Raw genomic sequence first — 9,991 nt, forward strand, 5'->3', positions numbered from 1 at the left:
GCTCTGTTCAAGAGGTTGGAAACTTCATTGAATATGAGCACTGCGGATCATCCACAAAGTGATATTCAAACTGAAAGGGTCAATCATATAATTGAGGATATGCTTCAAGCTTGGGAGTAGTATCTGCCCATATTAGAATTTGGATATAATAGTGCCAAACATTCAGCTATAAGTTTTAGTCCATTCATGATGATGTATGGATTTCAACCAAGAGCCCCAATGATAGTGGGAATCAAAAAAGAGAAGGTTCAAGCAACCAAAGGCTTTCTTGAAGATATGAATCAAATGCTTAAGTTAGCTAAAGATAGCATAAGAAGAGCTCAAGATAGAGCATGAAGTTATGCAAACCCCCACTATAGAAAGTTGGAGTTTGAAGTAAATGAGAAAGTCTACCTTAAGGTACCTGAATCTTCAGAATCTCTAAAGACAGGTAAATGTCCAAAGTTGTCTCCTAGGTATTGTGGACCATTCACAATACTTAAGAGGATTGGAGAACTTGCTTACAAATTAGCCTTACCTGAGGGATGTAGAGTACATCCAATTTTTCATGTTAGTAGGCTAAAAAGAAAATTAGGAGATGATGATAATCTCATTGAAAATGAAGGTTGAACTCATTAAACCCGCATCTTTACCACATGAACCAGAAAGAATTTTAGATAGACAAGAAAAAAGAACGCGACATACTATATGGCAAGAATGTCTGGTTAAGTGTAAAGATAGATTTGAAGAGAGTTCAACATGGGAAATTGTAAGCAGTCTCCAGAGGAGGTTTCCCAATTTTGTTTTCGAGGACGTAAACCATTCTTAAGGGGAAGGGTATGTTATGTTAGCCATGATCCTGGCATTGTTTGGTGTGGTTACGATGAAGCAGGGAAACCAAAGGGCTCGACAGTGCTTGCATCAATAGGGGGTGCAATATTAAGGCCTAAATGGGAGTAAGGTTATAAGGTCCATTATGGACATGTGGCACTCAATTGGGCTCCAAGTGGCAAACATTGGGTTCAGGGGAGATTCTAGAGGAAGCTCCATGAAAAGAGAAGCAACTGAGGGTAAGAGTTCATGCACGTAGGCTATAGAGAGAACTTTGGAATCACGGCTAGGTGGAGAATCCAAGAGAACCCTTTATGGTCTTGTAACATTAACCCAATGGTGATACTTGGTTTTGAAGGGGCCCTAGTCGGCTTTACTTGCTTGCCTTGGCCACTATGCTATGGGACACCATACTTTCTTAGCCACCTCCTTTGAAACCCATTGTTCTTCAGGTAGTCGCTGCTGCCTGCTACCTGCACAAACTGACTCGGCTTACGTCTATCACTTCATAGTTTAGGGCTATGGCTATTGCTATTGTTTAGTGGAAGTTCGCATACCCAACCCAAACTTCCACTTTGATTTTGCCATTTAGTCAAAGAATAGTCTTTTAATTGCATTGATTGAGGAAGAGGATCACATATCTTCATGACAAATTCCCTAAACTTGTCAATGTACTCAACTACTGACACACTCCTTTGACGAAGATATCTATACTGAGATCCCAAGCTCATGATGCTTCATCAACAGGCAGAAAATGTTTTCTAAATTCTTACTTGAACCTTGCCCAGGTAGTGGATGCTATTTCATCCTTCGTTCTTTGATTCACCACCTATTCTCTGCCTCAGTGGTCATATAGGTGGCATCACGGATTCTCTTAATGTCATTCTTGATTTCACAAATGGTAAATGCTTCATCCCATTTGTACAACCAGCCCTCGATAATATCCAAACTACAGTTTGCCATCTGACCATGATAATTTTTGTGTCTATAATTGGCAATTTAGCTTTCACAGGCTTGACCGTATGTACACTGGTTTCTAGCTCCATAGGGGACTTCCCTTTCTCCTCTCTAAATGATCTTATAGATAGGCTTTTAACCATCCTTCTCAACTAGGCTTGCCCTAAATTAGTATGTAATTGCGGAGTCGTGATTTGTTGTACGGCATCGTCTAACAATGCAATTCTACCAAACAACGTTTGGGCCGCAAGGTATGACACCAGTTGTGTTGGATGGACTCTGAATTCTATGGGGCCCACAAGTGAGGCTTTCCCCTCAACCTCCATTCTACTACTTTACCTTTATCCACAAAGTCTCAAGCTTTTTGTCTACAGACTTCATCTGTTTTTTTAATAAAAAGAGCATACATTACCTAAGTCCGAAGTTACTATTTAATCCAAACTCCCTACAATATATTCATACTCCAATTATAAAGCTGAACATTCATTGTAAATAACCCAATCTATTCTAGGGAAATACCTGCCACTCTAAAATAATAGAAATTCCAAAGAAACACAAACTAAACTTCAATCAGAAATTGAATCCAAGAAGGCATAGAGAGCTCCTTGGTCTGGTCATGGGTAGCATGCTCTAGGGCAGGTGGGTTTTCGGAGACAACATTCCACCCTGGACCACATCTTCACCTTGAGGGCTATCATTCAGGAGGCGAAGTCAAGGCACCAGAAAGTCTACACTTGCTTTGTAGACTTTTGTAAGGAACTTGATATTGTCCCACGTTCCCACCTGATCAGGAGGTTATAGGAGTTGCAGCTCCCAAAGATCATGCTCTGGGGGGTTATAAGCCTATATGAGCCCGTCAAAGGGAGGGTATGTGCCCCAGGAGGTCTATCAGATTGGGTTGAGAGCACTATCAAAGTGAAGCAAGGCTACACCCTATCACTAACTCTCTTTGGGCTTTATATCGATGAGATTACATCCTTTGTAGATCGCCTAGGTGGAGAGGGTTCACTTTTGGCTAACCTAATGGTGCAGAAACTATTGTACATAGATGGCATAGTCCTCATATCATCCTCAGGAAAGGGATTGCAAAAACATCTAGAGGCTCTAGAGATGTTCTGTAAAGAGAGAGACTTGACAATTAACCTTGGAAAACCAAGGTTAAGATCTTCAATGCCTCGTGCACAGTGTCCCATTGCCATAGCTTCACGTACCAAGATAAGCCAGTGGAGATTGTGCACTCTTACACATATTTGGGAGTAGTATTCAACAGACCAGGTTTCACAATGATCCATGCAAGTACAACACGACTCACACAAGGACGGGGTGCTCTGGCCCAACTAGAGAGGCGGTGCTTCTAGCGAGACTTCCAAGACCCTCCGCCGATGAAGGGTTGGCTCTGCACCCTAGTGAGACTAACTACCATGTATGTGGCACCTTTCTAGGGGAGTGACATTCAGCGATAGAGTGGAAGAGATTGGAGAGGCTACAGGTGACTATGGGATCTAGGATGATTTGAAGTAATCCCTCGGCGGTCCCCCATCAAATTATACAGGCACAATTCGCCATCTAGGTTGATGCCATCTTTCAAACAGTGACATTGCTCTCCAAAGTCTGGGCCTTACCCCGATGGAGATTACCAAGGCTAGCATTGGAGCCTTCCAGACACAGGTAAAGAGCGGTGTCGATACAGCATGGTACACATGCGTATCCACATGGTTTTGTAGTCACAGCATTCAAATGGACAAACTTCCCCCCTTTCAGTACAGCATGGATGCATCACCCGAGATGATCCCATGAGATGAGATCAACCATATCATACACTTGGACCTCCTTTGGATCCATATGTCTAGGGCTTTAAGGGGGAGAGGAATCCCCCATCAAGATCCAATTCTACCATGACCAGTTCTTGAGGCTCTCAAAGCATGGTCTCATCACATCAGACCTCGATACCTCGAGGATAGCAAAACCTCACATACATTGAGAATTGCCATCAAGCAGTTGTTGCAAGTCTCTTGTTGCAAGTCTCATCACATTAGCTGAGGATTGAGGCAGGGAGAGCTACAGGCATACCAAGAGAGCGGAGGATCTGCACACTATGCCAGAGCAGAGGATCTACACACTATGTCGGATGGAGGAGGTTGAGATAAAGGAGCATTTTCTATGTGTCTACCTAGTTTACTATGATATCCGAGGGCAATATCACTGCCTCTTTCAAGAGGGACATGGTTTGTTGAGATATCAAGCTCCACTGGTGATATGCCAAGGTGACCGTTGTGCATTTATGTCACCGACTTGTTAGCTACAGATGCGATTGGTACACCGCCCATGAATAATAGCTGGATGACAGCTATCCTTATGTACTCTAGTTCATGGCTCCGTTAGTATGTCACCTTAGTTAGCTGAGTTTGGTTTGAGACCCACATATAGGGTTCTTCTATTTCTTTGTACTAGAGTTCTTTTGGCTTTCACAACTAAGACAAGGAAAACTATTTTCAGCCTCCACCTTTGTGTGTATTCCCCCATTATGTATGTGAGAAAGCCGCAAGTGAGACTCCTTCCTTCTTTCCCACTATCTTCACATGGTATCAGAGCCTGGTTCGTGCTAAGGAGCTCAAGAAAGCAAACGAAGTTCTGGTGTCCTGGTAAGAGGACCAGTGTTGCTTTCCTTTTTGGAGTTTGGGAGCAAATCTCTACAGGTAGCACAACCAGAAAGTGCAAGAGTGCATTGTCTCAGATTGAGACGCCCTACACGGTGTGGCGAGAGGGCAGTATATGCTGTAGGTGAGGGTGAAGCCCTCGATGACTTTATTTTTTTGATTCGAGGCCATTTCGAGGCCCATTTTGGAGGTTCTCTGCAAGCACTAAGAAAAAGGCCTTGTTTTTGCTGTGCAACCATTGCTCTACAGGTCGGTGAAAAGTTGCCACAAAAATTGCATCATATGCCTGTGCGCAAAGATATTGGGAGTTACATAATCATCCTTATTTCCTGTTCATGCAAAATCGTCACTAGGAAGTGACTATGTGGTCAAATACCACTTTCGTCAGTTTTGCAGATTTACCCTTATGAGGCAGAAGCTGTGTTTTTGTAGTGACAGAATATTTTGCAGTGTTCTGTAATGGCGTCTAATTCTCTTTCACAGATTGTCACTGAAAATCTTGACAAGAACAGCCTCCAAGCATGGAAGTTTAGAATGACGAATTTCCTTATGGGAAAAGGCTATTGGGAGTTCATTACAGGAAATGAAGAACCAATTCTTCCTAATGTTCCCAATCAACAGGAAATGCAGGCATTTAAAGGATGGCATGAGAGAGCCAGAAAATTTATGTACTGGCTGTCTATCAGTATTTTAGATTCTATCATTGTGCATATTCAGGATGCAAGTATGCCAAAGGAGGCATGCGATACTTTGGCAAAAATGTCCACCACAAATACGCAAGCCAGGAAAATGCAGCTCAAGCAGGAGTTGCACAATGTGCAGAGAGAAAATGTGAGCATCAATGACTACCACATGAAGGTGAAGAAAATTGCAGATGCACTTCCTTCCATCGGGTCGCCAGTGGAAGATGATGATTTAGTTTCTGTGACCTTGAATGGTCTAGGAAAGGATTATGCATAGTTTCGGACATCCATTGCCATCCGTGAAAAATTTCCTGATTTTGAGGATTTGTTTGCTCTTCTAATTTCTAAAGAGTAGAGAAATTGTGGTGCATCTTCCTCATGAGGAACTTCAAAAGAAACTGTCTTCTACTCAAATGCTGGAAGAGGTAGAGGCAGAGGTAGAGCAAGCCGATCTGGAGGCCACGGTAGAAATCAAAATATGCAGCAAACTCAAGAAAACCAGTCCTATGGAGGAGGACGTGGTAACTCTAGAGGCAGGAGGAGCCAAAGAGGTCGTGGTGGATGGCAGAGAGGCCAAAATGCAAACAGCAATGTTGAATGCTACTACTGTGGTAAAATGGGTCATATGGCTAAAGACTACTATAAAAAGCAGAATGACATCATGAATGGAAAATTGCACCAAGGGAATTATGCATCTTCTAGTAGACAGGGTGATGACAGAAATGAGCATTTGTTTATGGTGCAGCACATGACCAATTCTGTGACAAGTGCAGAAGAAAGCAATGATGTGTGGTATGTTGACTCAGGTGCGTCAAACCACATGATAGGTCATGTAGAATGGATGCAAGATGCAAGGAAAATGGAAAGACCAGGATTTGTGGAGACTGGTGATGATACTACACATCCTATTGTGCAGATTGGTAAAATTCCTTTGTCTATGCAGGATGGGAAAAAGAAATACCTGTCTGATGTATTTCATGTCCTGAACAGGCAAGGAAACCATTTCCTAGACATGTTCAAGAGAGTAAGAAGCCATTGGAATTAATCCACTCTGATGTGTGGACTACTAAAGCTGCATCTATTGGAGGCTGTCATTATTTTGTCACTTTTATGGATGACTATAGTAGAAAAGTTTGGGTGTATTTTATGAAAAAGAAAAGTGAAGTATTTGGGCATTTCAAATCTTTTAAAGCTATGGTTGAAAAAGAAACAGGCTTGCAAATAAAATGCCTAAGGTCAGATGGAGGGGGAGAGTACCTCTCAAATGAGTTTGCAAGGTTCCTGCAGGAGCATGGCATAAAGCAGCAATATTCATGCAGTCATACCCACAGCAAAATGGACTTGCATAAATGAAAAATAGGCATATTGGAGAGGTATCTTGGGACATGCTAAATGAAAAAGACCTTCCAGATTATTATTGGGCTGTAGCAGTTGCTATAGCAGTTTACATAATGAACAGGACTCTCACTGCAGCAATACATGGCATGACGCCAGAGGAGATGTATACTGGTAGGAAACCAGATATTTCTCATTTGAAAATTTTTGGTTGCATTCCCTATGTTCATGTGCAAGATGAGTTGAGGTCCAAGTTGGATCCAAAAGCTGAGAATTGCATCTTTATTGGTTATTCTCTGTAGCAGAAAGGGTATAGATGCTATAACCCTTCTACTCATAAGTTTATAGTGAGCAGAGATGTTGTGTTTGATGAGATGAGCAGCTGGTATAAACCAATAAATGCGATTGATGATGTAGATGCACAAAATGGTAATGCTGCACAGAATTCACAATAGCAATCACAAAATATTAGTGGACCTGCAGTGTCCTCTAGCAGCACATACTTTGCCATGGATAGGCAGATTGAGATCAGGAGAATCTCCTCAAAGCAATGTAGATAGTGGTATGCGGGTATCACAAAAAGGAAAAGAGAAGGTAGATCAGCCCATGTTTGATGTGAATGCAAGTCACTCTTATGTGGATGGTGAATCCAGTGGCTCAGAACAAAGCATTGATGATGAGTTGGGTATTCCTTCTATTGTTACACCTGGAGTAAGGAAGACCAGGGATGTTTTGAGAGTACCTAGAAGTGAGTCTATTTTGCACATTTATAGCCATTCATGATGCCTATATGGTCAAAGTGATACAGGAATTAGAACCCACTTCTTTTGAGCAAGCCATGGGAAAAGAAAAATGGGAGAAAGCCATGGATGAAGAAATGGATGCCTTGGAAGCAAATGCTACATGGGAATCGGTGCCTTTGCCTAAAGACAAGAATGCAATTGGCTGTAAGTGGGTTTGTAAGGTGAAGCACAATGCAAATGGTTCTATGAACAGATACAAGGCAAGATTAGTTGTCAAGGGGTATGCACAGACATATGGCATTGATTATGAAGAAACATTCAGTTCAATTGCAAGGATGGCAACCGTAATAGTCATTGCTATGGCTGCATCAAAGGGATGGTCTTTACATCAGATGGATGTAAAGAATGCCTTCTTGCATGATGGTGATTTGCAAGAAGAGGTCTTTATGGAGCAGCCACCAGGTTATGTTCATGCTATTCATCCTAAGTTTGTTTGTAGGTGTAAGAAAGCCTTGTATGGCTTGAAGCAAGCACCTAGAGCATGGTCTAACAACATAGGACGATATCTTGTCACTATTGGCTTTCAGATTTCCAACGTAGATTTCTCACTTTATGTGAGAAAAACAGAGAAAGTTATTATGCTACTTGTCATTTATGTTGATGATTTGATCATCACAAGTGATAGTGATGAAGATATCCTTCATGTGAAAATGCTATTAAAGCAGAAGTTTGAGATGAAGGATTTGGGAGAGCTATGTTATTTCTTGGGCATTGAGGTGATTAGATCACCAAATGGGATACGGCTCTTGCAGAGGCAGTATGGATTGGACATGCTGTCCAAATATGGGATGACAAGCTGTAAGCCTATTTCAGTTCCTTTGGAGCAGAATGTGAAGCTGAGTGCAGATGCAGGTGAGCTTCTGGAAGACCCTACTATGTACAGACGCATAGTAGGAAGTTTGATTTATATGACTATTACCAAGTCAGATTTGAGCTATGTTGTTGGATTGGTAAGTCAGTTTATGCAGGCTCGAAGGAAACCGCATTTGGATGCGGCTAGATGCACACTCAGGTATGTGAAGTCCACATTGCAGTATGGACTATTTTATGAGATTGGGGTTCAAATAGAGTTGCATGGATACACTGATGCTGATTGGGCTGGTAGTATTTCTGATAGAGGATCTACTAGTGGATATGTGTTCTCTTTTGGGAGTGCTGTAGTCACTTGTAGGAGAAAGAAACAGCCTACAATTGCCTTGTCGAGCACAGAGGCTAAGTACAGGGGTGTAGCAATGGATGCATGTGAGGTAGCTTGGTTGCATAAGCTACTTTATGATATGCATCAATCTACAAATGGGCCAGTTGTCATTTATTGTGACCACATGAGTAGTATACACTTGGCAAATAACCCAGTCTATCATGCTAGAACAAAGCACATTGAGGTGCATTATCACTATGTGCGGAAGAAGGTTTTACTAGGTCTTATTGATCTAGTTTATGTCAGCACAGAGGATCAGGTAGCTGACATATTCACGAAGGCATTGGGCGCAGAGAAGCTGCACAAGTGCAGAGACCTACTTGGTGTGCAGGAATTGGGATTGAGCTCGAGGGGAGTGTTGAGATATCAAGCTTCACTCGTGATATGCCAGGGTGACCATTGTGCATTTATGTCATCGACTTGTTAGCTACAGATGCAGTTGGTACACTGCCCATGAATAATAGCTGGATGACAGCTATCCTTATGTACTCTAGTTCATGGCTCAGTTAGTATGCCACCTTAGTTAGCTGAGTTTGGTTTGAGACCCACATATAGGGTTCTTCTATTTCTTTGTACTAGAGTTCTTTTGGCTTTCACAACTAAGAAGAGGAAAACTGTTTTTAGCCTCCACCTTTGTGTGTATTCCCCCATTGTGTATATGAGAAAGCTGCAAGTGAGACTCCTTCCTTCTCTCCCACTATCTTCACATGGTTTTGGTCCAATTCCATAGTTGATCCATTTTCCCGACTCGGTTTGTGTTGGGATCTACCTGATTGAGACGCAGTGATAGAGAGATAGAGATGCAACAAACCAAAGAATAGCAAGGGGTGATGCCATAGGTCACCGAGATCGACAGAGCACAAACATGGGTTACAGATTTCTATGCATTTGACTCAGTTGTGCCGGGGAGGCTGAGGGAGAGGAGCTTGATGAGATGAGAGCGGCATGGATTAGCAACAATGAGAGTCTCTACCATGATGCTGCTAGACAAGAGGCACACACTCCACATGCTACATGGAGAGTGACCAAAGCACGCACGATCGAGGAGCGGTCTACTTCAATCCTCCTCAAAGGAGACTACCAAAGACGAAGTGTCACCCTTGATGTAGCCCATCAAATACAGAGATCACGAAGACCATGCCCTCAACCTCATCAAGAGATAGCTCGACAAACACAGATACGAGGGCTCCTCACATCCCATTAGAGAGCCACCAGAGTACCTGGGTACATGGAACTTGGGCGTGTACTAGGAACATTAGCTCTGAGCATCTGATACTCTTCTTCTATTTTTGCTATTTTGCTTACTCGTTTAGCAGTTTAGCTTTCAGCAAGGGCCTTAGTGAGCCCTTTACTTCAGCCCATTGTGGCTTGTGTGAGTTACTTTTTTGGTTTTGTACTTTGTCTCATAGGCCTGCGAGGCCTCCTGCAAACGTTAATACATCTTTCTTTCTTTCAGCCCTTCCTGCCCTCTCCCTCCCCCTTGCTTGCTATTATGCCCCCTCCCTAACCTCTCGTTGCCTACTATCCCACCCCTTACCTAGCTATCCC

Source organism: Dipteris shenzhenensis, chromosome 20 (assembly GCF_047967505.1).
Source record: "Dipteris shenzhenensis isolate YYH24624 ecotype China chromosome 20, Dip_SZ_1.0, whole genome shotgun sequence".
Taxonomy (NCBI): domain Eukaryota; kingdom Viridiplantae; phylum Streptophyta; class Polypodiopsida; order Gleicheniales; family Dipteridaceae; genus Dipteris; species Dipteris shenzhenensis.